General features: G+C 40.0%; 1 protein-coding gene across 1 annotated transcript in view; it reads left to right on the plus strand.

Moving 5' to 3' along the window:
* The first annotated feature begins 1,006 nt into the window (after positions 1–1,006).
* The window catches only part of TTBK2 (tau tubulin kinase 2), a 153,569-nt gene continuing 136,104 nt past the window's right edge, over positions 1,007–18,471 (plus strand). Inside the window, exon 1 of the mRNA XM_082620122.1 lies at positions 1,007–1,375. The gene's annotated coding sequence lies outside the window, so the exon portion shown is untranslated. The remainder of the gene's footprint in view (positions 1,376–18,471) is intronic.

Genomic DNA, 18,471 nt, shown 5'->3' on the forward strand with positions numbered 1-18,471 from the left:
TTAGTTTTATAGCTCTAGGAAAGTTGTTAAGCTCTTTGAGTTTTTTCTTCTGTAAGTTGGTGGGTAAGGATGGGAGAGGGGTTTCATCATAAGGTTTCCTCTTTACCAAAGAGCTTGATATACCAAATACAAATTATCCCACATAGCCTCGTTTCTCCGCCCTCCTCGCTTTTCTTTGAAAGTCTTAGAGGGACTCCCGCATTGTCTTGCTCAGAATCCCATACTGGACCTCACCGGGGCTGCTCACTGAACCCTTCACTGGCGGTGTTTCAAAAAGGGAGTGAAATCTTGTTCTTTATGGATGTGAAAACCGTAAGGATACGCCGGGCTCCAGGCTGACATTCCTTTCTGGAGGTCTCGGTCTTCTTTCTTCATTACACTTTTAGGCCTTTCCCCAGTACCCACCGATGATTAGCTTCATGTTAGGCGGTTCTGGGGACAGCGCCAATTTGCCAGATCCTGGCAACGCTGCTTCTGAGGAGGTGGCGTGGCAGGGCCTCATGATTTGGGGCCCTTTTTCGCGACCGAACTCCTCGGCGTGTGTAAATTCGTATCGTGACAAAGCATTTACGATTTTCTTCCGAAAAGACCAACCCTGGCGTCACAACCGTGCCTCTATAACCAAGGTAACTGCTGAGCTAGGAGGACACCACTGTGCGCCTACCACTAGTCTCAGAAGCCCTACTTCTCTGCTCCAGACTGGCGGGTAGTTGTCGCTGCGGCTGAAACTACAAGAACCAGAATTCCCGCGCGCACGCGCGCTGCCATTGTGATGGTCCTTTCCCGGTAACTCGCCCTCTCAGGCAAACCTGAAGATAGCGGCAATTCTCCGGTGGGGGGCGGAGACGCTCTTTGCCTGGCTCTCCGCCCCTTTCGTGATAGGCAATGGGACCAGCCAACCAACGTGGCGGGCTTGGGATGCGCTCTCCAATCAGCACCTGTGGCGGAGAGGTGGGCGTGCGCACTGGCAGGGCAGGTGGGCTAGGCTGTGCCGGGTTGCGGAGGGGGAGAATAACGTCGGGTCGGGTCAGCGGGCGCTGCAGTAGTCGCCGCAGCGGCGATGGGAGCGGTGGGGACCAGGCGGCGGCGGCGGCGGCAGGAGGAGGAGCAGGGGCTTGGCACAAGAGCAGCGGCTGGGGGCGGCCAGCAGCAGCAGTAACAGCAGCAGCCGCCGCCGCCAGTAAACGCGGACGGTACCCGAGGGGACTACCCAGCCGGCCGGCCCTCGAAGCCGCGCTCGGGTCCCGCCGCACTGGGCGGCGGGGGATGGGCAGGCGGCGGTCGTCCCGCCTGCTGAGGGTTGACCTCTGCCGGTCCCCGCCCTGAGCTGGACCCGAGCCCTCCGCCCGAAATCCCTGCGTCCTCCACGGCCCAGGTAGGACACACCCCCCGAGCCCCCAGGACGCCTCTGGGGGAGCCCCGCGCCCCGCCCTCCCTCAGTCCTGACCCCCTCCTCCGGCCGCACCTCTCGCCCAGTGACCGATCCTGATGCGGAGGGGAGGGGTACCGGAGACTCCTCGGTCGCTACCCACGCCCTGGGCTTGTGCCAGACCCAGTCATTCCAAGTCGGAGACTGCTTCACCCCGTTTCCCTGGAGGGTTGTGCCCCGTATCCCCAGAGGCTTTTGGTGTCTTCGCTGAACTTCGAGGGCCACAAAGCTTCGTTCTCTCTCTCTGGGTGACCCACATACCACTGTATTCATGCTGCTTTAGGTACCAGGACTGAACACAGATGATTCTCAGGATATACTGAATGCTTCTTTCCCACCCCACTTCCGCAAATCTAATAGAAGAGGGCATGGGACTATAGATTGTTTGTTGTGTAGTAACGACAGTGGAGACCATGACTTTATGGTACTTAGGGTGCTCGTCATTTGCTTTGACTAAGATGATGTTGACACCCCGGGGTGCTGTGGGAGGGACAAAAGAATCCACACGTATTTACTGTTAAATCAGAAGTAAATAATACATTGGGATGCTAGGATACTTTATCCACAGTGAACTTAATTTTGTTTCAGTCGTGGCTGCATTAGAGGTAAAAATGACATTGAGTTGTACTTTGCTTTAAATTAAAGTTGATAGGTGGCAGCAATCCGGTGTTAACTCTTCTCGTCCCTCGCTTTAGAAATTGTTCTATGTTTGAATATTAAAGAGGGCAATTTTATAATAACCTGTGTATTATGTAAAGATGTTTTGGTATTAAATAGAAGTTAAGTTTTTAAATGCACGTATGAGGATCATAATATTATGAATGGGCACATGTACACACCCGGAGGATCCACTCAGTGTGTTTTGTTACAGGGTTTGGTTCTGAGCCATTAATAAAAGTTTCATTGGTTTCTAAATACTGGTTTGCTAGGATAGACCATAAAGATGTATTTGCTGTTTTCTTTTGGCTAAATGAAATAGAGTAACGTTCATTTGAGGGGGAAGGGGTGATGGGAGATTGATATTAAAGCTGAATGTTATATTGATTTTAAAACTGAATGTTATGTATTTCTTTTTTATTTATTTAAATAAAGCAGTAATGATGACAAATATTGCTTATATGACTAATCTTGAAGAATTCATCCTAAGTCTAAAAATTTTTCAGATAACAAGTGTGTGGACTTGGATGATGTATTGTGCTCTTTTGAAATTGAAAATGTACTGAAAGGAATCTCTCTAATTTAGAAGCTTATGTTTTCCTGTATGATACATTTTTATCAAGGCACTAAAGGGGATGTTTGAAGCATGGTTATAAAGGAAAGTCTTTCTAACACTTTTCCTTTATGATAGAATGTTAAAAAATGCTTTTTCTTCTTTTAGTTTTAGACTCATAAAAGAAATTGAAGTCCTTAGCTTCATTAGTTTAATTTGTAATATTAAATTGAAATAAATTTGGTCTTCAGTAGTGGGCTAAGAATGGTATATCTTGCTCATTATTTTGTACTACGGTTAATACATAACTTAGCGACTGTACTGTGTATGACTTCAGATATTTGTGTCTTATTTTGACTTTCTTTTAAGTACTTATTTTTAATGCCTCAGGAAATCTTCGTGAGAGTAGGCTCATTTGCTTTAGCGAAATGAACTCACTTATGCAAGGCTTCAAATATCTCTAAATGAAGTGTTAGAAGTGAAGTTTGTATAATGCAGACAACTTTTGAGGGTATTTTACATTAAAAAATGCACTAAAATATGAGTTAGTGATAGATTGTTGGTTTTTCATTGTAAACAAATATTACAGAGCTGAATATGCTATGATCATGGAATTTAACTTTGGTGGCGGGGGCAGGCGATTCTTTATAAGTTTTATAACTTAATGTATAGAAATGACAACTTAATTGCAATTCACGAGAGACTTTGAGCTGGAACCACGCAAATTAGATACTCTCAGATTCCTAATCCTCATAATAAATGTTTGTTGCCTGAAAAAAAACCACAAAACAAAAAACAGTGTAAAACAAGGGAAAATGTTTAGTGAGCATTATTGAACTAGTGTGACTTCTGAATTGATTAGCAAAATAAAATAGCCTTTAAGAACTAATGGAGAATATAGCTTGCTTCCTTGCCCACTTAAAAAAAAAATCTCCGATAGAAAAATTCTTTTATAGATATGTGGCATTCTTTACAGTTTGAGTGCATGTTACACAAAATTACTCTAGCCATGTATTCCTTTGCTATTTTGGGGGCTCTTAAGAAAGACTCAGAATATAGCTGGAGCTATGTCAGTTTATTTGATTAGTAATATGGCAGGACATCTTCAATATTTATAGGTTTTGAAATATGAAATTAAACATTTGTACTGTTTTACTTCGTTGTCATTTTTTTTGTTACTCAGTATATTGTAAACAATAGTGATGATGGTGGTAGATTTTTTCCCCTAGGCTTCAGTGGATAGAATCCTTGGGTTGAAAATACTTTTTTTTTTTTTAACAGTTTTTGTGCTGTAAATACTCAGTGCTTTCAGGTTAAATATCATACTTCCATATTTGATAAAAGACCCTTTAAGTCTATATGTAAAAAGTTGGGTTTTTAGAGCTGAATTTTGAACATAATTCCAACACATATTACTGCTCACAAGTTTCTGTCCTCAATATCTTGTAATCCTTGGTTGTAAGTTTAAAATATAGATTGAAATTATATTATTTACCTAACATCAATGTCAGTTTTGCCAGAAAGTTTCATCTTTTAAACAGGTGATTTTTAAGCAGACTTCTTGGTATATTTTCATTTATGTTATTTATGACTTTAAGTTAAGCATAATGATTCCTTGTGGTTATTATTTTATGTGTTCTTAATACTTAATTGAGTCTATAATACTTACCAACTTTTGTCAACATTTTGGATTTTTTCTGTGATTTTTTTTTTTTTTTTACATTTGTGTATAAGATCCTTGATATTTGGGGATGTTGATAGCTGCTTTTTATTGTGTTAAGCAATTTACTTTCACTTCAATTAGAGTAGAGCTTCCCAAGTTAAAAAAATTAAGTGTTCTTTGAAAAGGACCTCAATACTCTGTAAATGGCCTATATGGGAAAAGAATCTAAAAAAGAGTGGACATATATATAACTGATTCACTTTGCTGAACACCCTGAAACTAACACAACATTGTAAATCAACTATACTCCAATAAAAATTTAAAAACAAAAAACAAAACAAAAAAAACCTGGCTTGTTGTAGTGTCTTCTGAAGAATGGGAGGTAATAGCTTCTTAGCTCCCTTTGGTAATGTCAAGATTTAACCTAACCATGTTTAAGAATCAATATTATATATTATATATATATTTTAGAGAATTTACATCTTTATTGAAAATAAAAATCAGTATTTTTAAATATTTGCATTAGAAAACTTATTTGCCATTATGTCTGTTTTTACTAAAATGCTTTTATCATTATTTTTATACTTGGATTTTTTTTTTTTTGGTCTTTCTGAAGTTCCAAGGTATTACCTTTTTTTAAAAAATGATTTTGCATTGTTTCCCTGATCTTGTTCTAACCATGTGATCATCTCAATACTGTATTTTGCTAATATTGGTCTAACATTTAGTTTTCCATGTGTGCTGTGTGTTATGGATTAAGTTTGGAAAAACCCCCCCTCTGCTTTTTTCCTTGATCTACTAAGTGCCTCGGTTTCTAAAATTTCTCAGAAAAGGTTTTATCAACATTTTTCAATGACCAGTAATGCAGAGATGAGGGGAGGAAAATCGGGAAAAAAAATGAATAACTAAAGAGAAAAATGTGAGCCTTGCTTCTCATGAAATTTGATTTGAAAAAATCATCTGGAAGCTAAATAGTATGGTAGATAGTAAGCTAGATTAGGACTTCATTTCTGAGGGACTTGTGTAGCACTTAAAAAATTCAACATGTCCAAGGCCAAAGTCAGTCTACTTTTAACTTCTATAATTATATAAATGAAGGTGTCACTATTTAATCAGTCACCCAAATTCAAAAATCCCATTAATTTAATTTTTTTGGCTGCTGCTTTTCCCTGGTTCTACCTGCACAAAACCTCTCCTTTTCATTTCTACTGTTACCATCTTAACTTAGCATCTCTGATCCTCATTATCTCTCCTTAGAACTACTGCAGTAGTCTCATTAAATATTTAAGTATCTACCATGTTACTGTGGTAGGGGTTAGAGATTCAGCAGGGAACAAGACAGAAATGATCTCACTTTTGGAACTTGCAGTACAGTGGGAATAGACAATTGTAGAACAAGGAATTACAAGTGTTCCAAGTATCATGAAGGGAAAATGCAGACGACCACATAAACATGTTAACTGACAGACCTAACAGTCCGGGGGATGGGTTCAGGGAAGTAGTCTTTGTTTTATCAACCACAGTTTATTCTACATACTCTACCAGTTTTGGAGGTTAGTGGATATGTTATAGCTGTAAGTAGTTAAAAAATTAAAAATAAATGTTTTAAAATAAAGATATTTAATAAAAATTAAATGTTCATACAGCTCCTGAAACAGCATTAGACAAATCCTTTCCGAACACCAGAACACTTTGAAAACTTTTGCTCTAAAGAGGCCACCCTCTCCCTTCAATATGGGTTTCGACTTTGGGTTCTCCTAGGCCTTAATTGCTTAAGTACTGACAGAATTCCTATGTTATATTTCATACTCTTTGAACCTCAGAAGTTAGGACTAGGCATTTCCAGTAGGAGGGTATGTATGGTTACAAGAAAGAGGTCTTGCAGGTAAATAGTTAGAGTCTCTTTGTAGCCAGAGTCCAGCAGCTTATAGGTGTGTTATTAAATGTACAAGTAACTAGGATATAGTTTGAACATCTTTGTTGATTTACAAATATATAAATTCATTTGTAAATCAGAAAAAAATATCCCTTATCATATTCTGGCTCCTAATTTTTGGTTTATAAAATAAGGTTAGGGCTTCCCTGGTGGCGCAGCGGTTGAGAGTCCGCCTGCTGATGCAGGTGACGCGGGTTCGTGCCCCGGTCTGGGAAGATCCCACATGCTGCAGAGCGGCTGGGCCAGTGAGCCATGGCCGCTGAGCCTGTGCGTCCGGAGCCTGTGCTCCGCAACGGGAGAGGCCACGGCAGTGAGAGGCCCACATACCGCAAAAAAAAAAAAAAAAAAAATAAGGTTAGTATAGCCACAAACCTCATAAATTAATAAATGCTTACTAGACAAATGAATAAAACTGTTAATTGTGCATCAAGGTGAGATCTGAATCTTTTCTCATCTCTGTGATAACATATCATGGGTCCTTAGATTACTTAACCTCTCTTTGCTTCGGTTTTGATTTTTTTTTTAGTTTTTCTATTTTTAAAAAGGGAAGTTAATATACTTAAAATCCAATTACAATGAAGATCACTACAGAGAAGGTTCTTCATTGATTTTCTTTTTTCTTTGTCTTAGTTGGAGGATCATAGGCAATGCTTTGTTTGGTTGATGTGGCTACAGTAGATTTTACCCAAGGAATTGTCTTGTTTAATGTTTTCCTTACAATCTTTTTTTTCTTTAATTTTAATTAATTTATTTTTGGCTATGTTGGGTCTTTTTTGCTGCACATGGGCTTTCTCTAGTTGCGGTGAGCAAGGGCTACTCTTCATTGCGGTGTGCGGGCTTCTCGTTGCGGCGGCTTCTCTTGTTGTGGAGCACGGGCTCTAGGTATGCGGGCTTCAGTAGTTGTGGCACATGGGCTCAGTAGTTTTGGCTTGTGGGCTCTAGAGCGCAGGCTCAGTATTTATGGCACATGGGCTTAGTTGCTCCGTGGCACGTGGGGTCTTCTGGACCAAGGCTCGAACCCGTGTCCCCTGCATTGGCAGGCGGATTCTTAACCACTGTGCCACCAGGGAAGCCCTTTCCTTACAATCTTGCCATGTGAGTTACACTGTACTTTCTGTAAGGGAAGAATTTGTTTATGTGTTGTTAGTATCAGTAGCCAGGGAGAGGTGAACTAGGTTGTTTACACTTTTATTCTGTTGTAGGTAATTGTAACCATAACTGACTTGTAAAATTTCTCTTCACTTTTAATAGATATTTTACTTTCTTGAATATATTTATGAGCTCAGAGAGATTCCATGCTGCTGGAAGTATAATTTATCTCCTGTTAAAGTTTAGAAGGAACAGTTGAAGTGTGAGTGGTGACTAAATTTTCTTTCTCTTTGGCTATCAACAAATAGGGTTATTTGTACATCTTCATCTCTTTTTACTACCCCTTTATAGAGAGGCTCTTGCTAAAACCTGCAGGGTTAAAAAAAAAATCTCATAGGGCTTATCCTATTCTTGACCCTTACTTCTGTTGTTTACATTAGTGTTAGTAGATATTTTGAAAAGCTTAACTGGTTTGTAGTCTTTGTAAACTTGTGTCTGCACCTCAGCTTGTTTTATCTTGAGACATAATTTAGTTTCTTGTAATGTGAAAAATGTATTATTTTGACTTTTGAGATATTTGATGCAGAGATAGCCACTCTGCATCTAACTATATTTTAATCTATTTTTGGAATATTAATCAAGTATCCTAAATATTATCTACTTAACAGATCATGATGACTTTGAAAACATCTGATTTTTTGTTTTAATAGGGGATGTTCAGTGTGTTGATAGTTTTCATCAAATTTGGAAAAATTTCAGACGTTTTTTCTTCAGGTTTTTTTTTTTTTTTAAGCATACAATCTCTTTGGGCCCAATAAATGTATCCAGAAATTAAAATGTCTACTAAAAGTGGAGAGAAACTTTATATAAGATAGTATGGTTACAATAACCAACAACAAAATAAAAGTATAAACAACCTCTCTATTCTCTCCTTCTGGGACTCCAGTTATATGTATATTAGGCTTTTAAAAATTATTTATTTATTTATTTATTTTTGGCCGTGTTGGGTCTTCATTGCTGCGCGCGGGCTTTCTCTAGTTGCAGTGAGCGGGGGCTACTCTCTGTTGCAGTGCCTGGGCTTCTCACTGCGGTGGCTTCTCTTGTTGTGGAGCACGGGCTCTAGGTGTGTGGGCTTCAGTAGTTATGGCTTGTGGGCTCTAGAGTGCAGGCTCGGTAGTTGTGGCTCACGGGCTTAGTTGCTCCGTGGCATGTGGGATCTTCCCGGACCAGGGCTCGAACCCGTGTCCCCTGCATTGGCAGGCTGATTCTTAACCACTGCACCACGAGGGAAGTCCACGTTAGGCTTTTTGATGTTATCCCATTTCTCACTGATTCTCTGTGTGGTTTCTGTCTTTTTCTGTCTATGTTTCATTTTGGATGATTCCTTTTTCTTTCTTTTTTTAAAAAAATATTTATTTATTTATTTATTTATTTGGCTGCGTTGGGTCTTGGTTGCAGCGTGTGGGCTCTTCCTTCTGGCATGCAGGCTCTAGAGTGTGCAGGCTCGGTAGTTGTGGTGCACGGGGTTCTCTAGTTGTGGCACGTGGGCTCTAGAGTGCTCAGGCTTAGTTGCCCTGTGGCATGCGGGATTTTATTTCCCTGACAGGGATCAAACCTGCATCCCCTGCATTGGAAGGTGGATTCTTAACCACTGAACCACCAGGGAAGTCCTGGGTGATTCCTTTTTCTGTATCTTCAACTTCACTAATCCTTTATTCCACAGTGGTTAATCTGGTGTTAATCCTATCTAGTGTATTTTTAAAATCTCAGATATATACTTCTCATGTTTAGAAGTTCATTTAAAAAATATTTCCCATTTCTTTCCTCATGCTTAATGGTTTTCTCTATTACCTTGAATATATTTATAATAGCTGTTTTAAAGTCCTTGTCTACCATTCTGTCATCTGCACCATTTCTAAGTCTGTTTTTATTGACTGATATTTCTCCTTGTTTGTGTCCCTGCTAATTTCTGTTTGGATGCTCGATGTTGTGATTTTACACTGTCATGTGCTGGATTTTTCTTTTTTTTTTTTAATTCCTGTAAATATTACGGGGATTTGTTCTGGGATACAATTAAGTTATTTGAAAATAGTTAGATGCATTCATGGCCCTGGATGTTTTTAAAGTTTTTTTTTTTTTTCACTCTGTTTGGTGATTATACAAACTATTCACAGCCCTGTGTGAACATTAAGGATTGTTCCTGCCTGCCTCTTCCAGTGGTTCTTTACCCTGGCCTTGATTGCTTCTGTACACACATGCACTCATAAGTACTCTGCCAAAGTTTCAAGAGGAACCCTCTCTAGATATCCAGAGTTCTATCTTTTTACAGCTCTTCAGTGTTCTGCCCTGCCTTGGCCTCCTCAAAACTCTGAATTCTGTCTCTTCAACTCAGCGAGACTGCTGGGCTCTGTTTGGGTTCCTCATTCCTGTGCTGCAGCCTGGAAACTCTCCAGTCAGTGAGCTGGGGGCAGTCTTAAGGCTTACCTCATTTATTTCCCTTCTCTCGTGGATCCATGTTCTGTGCTGCCTATTGTCTAGTTCTAGTGTCTAAAGTCCATTGTTTCATATATTTTGTCTATTTTTCCCATTTAAGGTAGGAGGCTAAATCTGGTCCCTGTTACTTCAGTGGTCAGAAGCCGAAGTGGTCTGGTGGGTAGATTGAAATGTCAGACAAAGAGGAGTTATAGGGGGCTTCCCTGGTGGCGCAGTGATTGACAGTCCGCCTGCTGATGCAGGGGACATGGGTTCGTGCCCCGGTCCGGGAAGATCCCACATGCCGCGGAGCGGCTGGGCCCGTGAGCCATGGCCGCTGAGCCTGCGCGTCCGGAGCCTGTGCTCCGCAGCAGGAGAGGCCACGGCAGTGAGAGGCCCGCGTACCGTAAAAAAAAAAGAGGAGTCATATTTCAAAGTTATGCTGTCATTAGAAATCTGTGTATTATCTTTAAGCCCAAATAATAGCTTCAAAAATATTTTCCTTACTCTTTAGACACCTCATAAGCTCTTCTGATGATTAATTCTAGCACTGTTCCCATTGAAATTAAAATTGTAGGTAAAAATAATTTTCCTATTTTTCTGTTAAAGAGCAGAACCTTACATAAGCTATACATGACACTTATAGAACCCTGTTGTTATCTGTTTAGTGAATTATCTAGCTTCCCCCAAATGTAGGAGAATTTTTTTGCTTCAGCCTGTCTAGATAATCGTAGTTGTAACTGGACTTCCTTTCCTCTTGCATTATAGCCTCCCCTGCTCTGAAATCCTTCAGTGGCTCTTCCTTGTCTATTGAAACTGAATGAAGTCCATCCTCTTCCTAGCCTGTTTTTTAAATTTATTTATTTATTTATTTTTGGCTGCATTGGGTCTTCGTTGCTCTGCCTGGGCTTTCTCTAGCTGTGGGGAGTGGGGGCTACTCTGGACTACTCTTCGTTGCAGTGCGCGGGCTTCTCATTGCGGTGGCTTCTCTTGTTGTGGAGCACGGGCTCTAGGCGCGTGGGCTGCAGTAGTTGTGGCACGTGGGCTAAGTAGTTGTGGCTTGCGGGCTCTAGGACGCAGGCTTAGTAGTTGTGGCACATGGGCTTAGTTGCTCCGCAGCATGTGGGATCTTCCCTGACGAGGGCTCGAACCCATGTCCCCTGCATTGACAGGCAGATTCTTAACCACTGCACCACCAGGGAAAACCCCTAGCCTGATTTTTACAATGTGAACTCAGTTTACCTTTCAGGTTTATGTATTCTTTCTCCGCAATCATTTAGACTAATGTATGCATTCATTTTCTCATGTACTTGTATGTTTTGCTCCTTTCCTCTTCTGTGCTTTTGCTTACATCTTCAGTTAGTTCTTGTCATTAAACAAACCACCTCGAAGTTCAGGAGCTAAAACAATATATGTATATATATATATATATTTTTTGCCATATGCGGGCCTCTCACTGTTGTAACCTCTCCCGTTGCGGAACACAGGCTCCGGACGCGCAGGCTCAGCGGCCATGGCTCACGGGCCCAGCCGCTCTGCGGCATGTGGGATCCTCCCGGACCGGGGCACTAACCCGTGTCCCCTGCATCGACAGGCGGACTCTCAACCACTGTGCCACCAGGGAAGTCCTAAAACAATAATTTATTAACTATTATGTGGGTTGGCAGTTTGGCTAGGCTCAGCTAAATGGTTCTTTTGGTCTTGTTTGGGCTCACTTATGTGAAGAAGTCACCTAGCTTGGGTTTCTTCACTATCTGGGTTCAAAAACCAGCAAAAGAGGGCAAGTCCAGTGCATAAGTGCTTTTCAACCTTCTGGGTCATGTTTGCTGATGTCCCATTGTTTAAAGCAAGTCATAGGGCCAACCTCAGTTTCCAGAATGGAGAAAGAAAACCTACCTTTCAATGGCAGATGCAGCAAGATCACATTGTAAAGGGATGTGTATACAGGAATGGGAGGAACTTTTGGCTATTTTGCAATCGCCAAACCGCTACAGATGTTATCCAGCTCCTCTAAGAAACATCGTATGATCATCCTAGCCCATGTTAGTCTCTCCCAGTTCTGATTTGTCATATGCACTGGCCCTTGCAATTTGATGTTGATTAACTTATATATTTTACCTTTTATTTTATTTTAGAATTTTATTTATTTTTTTATACAGCAGGTTCTTATTAGTTTATTTTGCCTTTAAAATCCAGAGAATTACTATTAATTTCTGTTTTTGTATTATGTGTTCTACTTCAAAGAATAATTTGGAAATAATTGTTTAACTTCTTCCCTTGATTGTAAACTCATTGAGGGCAAAACTATACATTATATTTCTTCCTACTCTTCAGTGTATTTGTAACAATTTATTGAATGACTATATGTTAAATTTAAAAGTCAGCTCTCAATTATTTACTTGAGGACTACTTCTTTTCATTCAGCTGTCTAGGAGGTTAAAGGTGTTTCATTCATTCTTCCATTCATTAAACATTTATTGAACGATTGTTCTGTGGTAGGTATTATGCTAGGTACTGAGAATACAAAGATGAGTAGAATTCTGCTCTTGACCTCAAGAAATTTATAGTCTTTTTGGAAGACATTGTAAATTGTCTTAGAAGATATGTCTTAGGAGACATGTAATTGTGCATGTGCTTCTAAGCCTCTTTCTTTACTCTGAACCTAGATTTCTGCTTCATGCTCAACTCACAGGTTACCTGGCTTTTCACCATTGTATAGATGGGATAGTCTTCTGCTATCTGTCATACTGCTAGATGGTTGTTGCCTATCTAGTTTGTGTCTGGCTTTCCCTGCTCTGGTTTATATGGCCATTATCTGTTACTGTTCTTTTTATAAGAGACATTAATTATAGGTACAGTTTAAATTTATGTATTTTATGTATTTTTGGCTGTGTTGAGTCTTTGTTGTTGCATGCAGGCTTTCTCTAGTTGTGGCAAGCGGGGGCTACTCTTCGTTGAGGTGCACAGGCTTCTGATTGTGGTGGCTTCTCTTGTTGCGGAGCACGTGCTCTAGGCGCTCGAGCTCAGTAGTTGCAGAGTGCAGGCTCAGTAGTTGTGGTGCACGGGCTCAGTAGACGTGGCTCGTGGGCTCTAGAGCGCAGGCTCAGTAGTTGTGGCGCACGGGCTTTGTTGCTCTGTGGCGTGTGGGATCTTCCCGGACCAAGGATCAAATCCGTGTCCCCTGCATTGGTAGGTGGTTTCTTACCCACTGTGCCACCAGAGAAGCCCCCTGTACAGTTTAAAGAATAATTATAAGGCCAAGTGGTCAAGAAATAGAACATTGCCAGCATCTCAGAAGCCCTTTCCTTATCTCCTTTTCTTACCCCAAAGGAATTCATTCTTGTGCTTTTTATGAAAAATCATGTCCTTGTTTTTTCTTTATAGACTTACTACCTATACTTGCATCCCTATTTAACATAGTTTAGTTTTGCTTAATTTTGAACTTCATATAGAAGGACTTATGTTGTAAGTATACTTTGGTCTTGCTTGATTTTTTTCAATGTCTATCGTGAGATTTAGTCATGTAGTTCAGAGTAGGAATAGTTTCATTTTCTTTTTAGCATATTTTTTGTGGCAGGTAGAATAATTGTCCCCCCAAAGATACTCACTTTCTAATCCCTGAAACTTCTGAATATGTTACCTTATAGGCAGAATGGACTTTGCAGGTGTGATTAACTTAAAGCTCTGAGTTGGGAAGATTATCCTCGATTTTCCAGGTGGGTTTAGTGTACTCATAAGGGTCCTGTAAGAGGGAGGCATATATATTTTGTCAGAGAGAAGTAAGGAGATGTGATGATGGAAGCAGAGGTCAGAGAGATTTGAAGATGCTAACTACACTACTCCAGCTTTGAAGGTGGAGGATGGGGCCATGAGCCAAAGAATGAAGGTAACTTCTAGAAGTTGGAAAAGGCAAGGAAGAGGATTCTCCTCTAGAGCCTCCAGAAGGAGCATAGACTTGCTGATACCTTGATTTTAGCCCCAGTGGAAGCCTGGACTTCTGATCTCCAGAACTGTAAGACTATAAATTTATGTTGTTTTGCTGCTAAATTTGTGGTAATTTGTTACATCAGCAGTAGGAAGCTAGTACATTTTTTCACTGTATGAATATATTATAATTTATCCATTCTTCTCTTGCTGGACATTTGGGTTGTTTCCAGTTTTTGGCATTTATGGACAGTGTGACTGAAAATTCTTGTACATATTTCCTGGTGCATGTGAGAGAAGAGTATCTTTAGGATATACCTAGGAAAACGGTTGCTGGGTCACAGTACGTGCATATTTTCAGCTTTACTTTATAATACAGAACTATTTTCCAAAGTACATTCCTACTAGCAGTGTGTGAGAGTCTTTACTTTTTTTAAATATAAAATAATTTCTTTTTTTATATTCACTATGACAGTGCATCCTTTTTTTATGTAGGTGGGTACTCAAAATTTGCTTCAAGTGAAAGCACATTTGGGAACTAATTTATACTTTTTCCAACCTAGAAATAGTAGGTTTATTTTTATTCCCTTTTTGGTCAACTAATTTTTCTGTTAACTTTAAGAGCAAAATTATAACAATGCAAATGCTATAATTTAATTTGTAATCATAGTTGTAGAGTAATAATTTCTCTTGCTGACAAAAACATTTCTATATGAATTTGATAAGTAATAGTTGCATACTAGGTTTAAATTCTAGTCTTCCATGCAAACATGATTATTTTCTTTCATCAACATTCAAGCACTTCAGGGACTGTTTTGGATAACATTATGTTTGTGAATGTGACAATTTCTTCTTCTGTTGGCTAAGAAGCATGCAAAATGATGTAGTAAGTAATGATTACCATTTATTGGGCACAGTCAGTGTAGCAGGCACTGTGATGAGTAAGCACTTTACATATATCGTGTATTATCACTTTTAATCCTTAAATAGCCACAGTTGTTTTCCCTTTTCTATAGTTGAGGAAATTGAGGCATAGAGAAATTAAGTAGTGGGTCCTAGGTTATACAGCCAGGATTTGAATCTAGGTAGTCTGGTCTCCCCCTCCCCGTAGAGCTTGTGGGATATTTGTTCTCTGACCAGGAATTGAACCTGGCCCCTTGGCAGTGAGAGTGCAGAGTCCTAACCACTGGGCCACCAGGGAATTCCCCAGATAGTCTGGTCTTAATCTCTATTCTGTGAGGGTCCTGGAGCTAAAAGACAGTAAACACACTGCAGTGTTATTAATTTCTCAGACAATACTCCTGTAGGGAGTTATCTTCATTAAGTGTGGTTTGGTCTGGTTTATGTTTTTGGAATTCTTATATTAGTACAGTTTTTATCCATTTGCCTTTGTGTCTTATCATTTTTATTTTCATTCTCCTTTTAGTTCTCATTTTTCCTCTCATCTTTCTGTTACACTCGTATATGTGAACCTCTATGACTTATAAATTACGTACAGTTTGATGTCTCATTTTCATCTGGTTAATTAAATTACTTCACCAAATATCTATTGATTAACTGCAAAGTTCATAATTTTTGATTATGGTGGAGAATATAGTGACTATGATATGGTCTTCGTCAGCCCCTAGTTTGTAATCTAGGGGATTGTCAATATTTACTTATTAATTTGTTGGCTATTTTTCTTCTTAGTCTTTTTCTACCAAGCAAATGTTTCAAATGATTTTTCACCACATGGTATTTTACAAGTTGTATCTCCATTTAGTATGTTCTGTCTGTATTTTGATCATCTTTGGGTCTGTTTTGGCAACACCTCCAGATATAGCATCACTGTCTGAATTCATTATCATGCTGTTTACTTTCTATTTTAGGTCATTGAGGATATTGCCAAGGAGGAATTATTTAAGTTCTCTCTTGCAGTATCTCATTTTCTTGCACAAAGATTATTTTAAAGCTATTGGTTTACTGAAAAAATCCCAAACAGTTATTTGACAGCATTGATACTGCAGCCAGATTACATTAATTTTTTCAGATATAATTCGTGATGTGGAATCAAAAAGAACCTGTGGGACTTCCCTGGTGGCGCAGTGGTTGAGAGTCTGCCTGCTAGTGCGGGGGACACGGGTTCGAGCCCTGGTCTGGGAGGATCCCACATGCCGCAGAGTGGCTGGGCCCGTGAGCCACAACTACTGAGCCTGCGCGTGTGGAGCCTGTGGTCCGCAACAAGAGAGGCCGCGACAGTGAGAGGCCCGCACACCGCGATGAAGTGGCCCCCGCTTGCCACAACTAGAGAAAGCCCTCGCACAGAAACGAAGACCCAACACAGCAAAAATAAATAAATTAATTAATAAACTCCTACCCCCAACATCTTCTAAAAAAATAAAAATAAAAAATCTTAAAAAAAAAAAAAGAACCTGTGGTTCATGTACAAGTTTGAGAAACTATTGTCTTACACCAGTGAAGCCTGGTGTGTTAGTTATCTATGGCCGCATAACAAATTACCCCTAACTTACTGTTTTAAAACAACAGCCTTATTTCACAGAATCTGTGGGTCAGGATGTTGTGTGTGACTCAGCTGGGTACTCTGTTTCAAGATCAGTCAGAGACTGCAATTAAGGTAGGCTGTAGTCATCAAAAGGCACAACTGAGGAAGGATCTGTTTCCAAGCTTACTCCAGTGGTTGTTGGCATGATTCCATTCCTTGTGGGTGGTTGGACTGAGGGCTGTTGGTACCTTTTGTAAGTGGAAGCATATGCTAGTAGAGGTTGTCCTAGCACATGGGTCTTTCCTTGGGGCAACACGGCAGCTTTCCTCATCAGAGCAAGCAAGTAGAAAGAGCCAGAGAGAGACAATGAACAAGGTAGATGTCACAGTCTTTTATATCTGGGAAGTGATATCCTGTCACTTTTGCTGTATTCTGTTCATTAGAGTCAAGTCACTGGATCCACCCACACTAAAGGGGAAGGGATCAATAACATGAGGTAGGGATTGTTGGGAGCCATTTTAGAAGCAATGTAGTACACCTTGGTAGCTTACAGGATTCTGGGCTTTTCCCTTAGGGTTCAATTTCTAATTGGAACAGGTGTATTTCTGGTTTTATATCAGTATCTTGAAGGACTCTGTCCAGGATACTACTTTGTTCCATGATCTTTCTACTGGTAATTTAAAGTGAGATATGGTAAAAATTATTTGGTAATTATATTTCTGAGGGGTACCTAGTAGTGTTATTTAAAATAGAAACTTTTTTTTTTTTTTTTTTTTTTTGTGGTACGCGGGCCTCTCACTGTTGTGACCTCTCTCGCTGCGGAACACAGGCTCCGGACACACAGGCTCAGCGGCCATGGCTCCTGGGCCCAGCCGCTCTGCGGCATGTGGGATCTTCCCAGACCGGGGCACGAACCCGTGTTCCCTGCATCGGCAGGTGGACTCTCAACCACTGTGCCACCAGGGAAGCCCAAAATAGAAACTTTTTTCATGGTAAAATATACATTAGATTTTCCATTTTAACTATTTTTAAGTGTACAATTCAGTGACGTTAAGTATATTAACATTGTTCTGCAACCATCACCACAATTCATCTCCAGAACTTTTTCATCTTCCCAAAGATGAAACTTTGTACCCACACTAAATCCCTATTACCTCCTCTTTGCAGCCCCTGGCAAGCACTAGACAGAAACTACCTTCTGTCTCTATGAATTTGACTAATCTAGCTACCTATTATAAATGGAATCATATATTTGACCTTTTGTGATTGGCTTTTTTCAGTTAACTTAAGGTCTTCAGGGTTCATTCATGTTGTAGCATGTGTGAGAATTTCCTTCCTTTTTAAAATTGAATAACATTCCATTGTATATATGTGCTACATTTTTGTTTATCCATTCATCTGTCATTTGGGATGGACACTTGAGTGCTTCTGCCTCTTGGCTCTTATGAATAATTCAGCCATGAACACTGGTGTACAAATATCTTTTTGAGTCCCTCCTTTGAATTTTTTGGAGTATATACTCAAAGGTGGAATTGCATAATTATATCATAATTCTATGTTTAATTTTTTTGAGGAACCTCCAGTACTGTTTTCTACAGTGGCTGCACCATTTCACATTTCCTCATTCCTCATTTCCATCAGCAATGCACAGGGGTTCCACTTTCTCCACATTTTTGCCAACACTTATTTTCATGTTTTTTGAGAGTTATTCTAAATGGGTTGTAAAGTGGTTTGATTTGCATTTTCCTAGTTAATTAATGATGTTGAGCATCTTTCCATGCTTATGATCCTTTGTATATTTTCTTTGGAGAAATGTCTATTCAGGTCTTTTGCCCATTTTTAAAATTGGGTTGTTTGTTATTTTGTTGTTGAGTTGTAGGATTTCTTTATATATTCTAAATGTTAACCCCTTATCACATATATTGTTTGCAGATATGTTCTCCCATTCCATAGGTTGCCTTTTTACTCTTTTGATGGACACTTCATCAAAATTATTTGTTTTTAATTTTGATGAAGTCAGTTTATCTGTTTTTTTCTTTTCTTTTGGTGTCATATCCAAGAAATCATTGCCAAATCCAATGTCATGAAGCTTTTTTTTTTTTTTGCGGTACGCGGTCCTCTCACTGTTGTGGCCTCTCCTGTTGCGGAGCACAGCCTCCGGACGCAGAGGCTCAGCAGCCATGGCTCAAGGGCCTAGAGGCTCTGCGGCATGTGGGATCTTCCCAGACCGGGACACGAACCCGTGTCCCCTGCATCGGCAGGCAGA

Source organism: Mesoplodon mirus (genome assembly GCF_964341445.2).
Source record: "Mesoplodon mirus genome assembly, chromosome: 4".
In the NCBI taxonomy this organism is placed as follows: Eukaryota; Metazoa; Chordata; class Mammalia; order Artiodactyla; family Ziphiidae; genus Mesoplodon; species Mesoplodon mirus.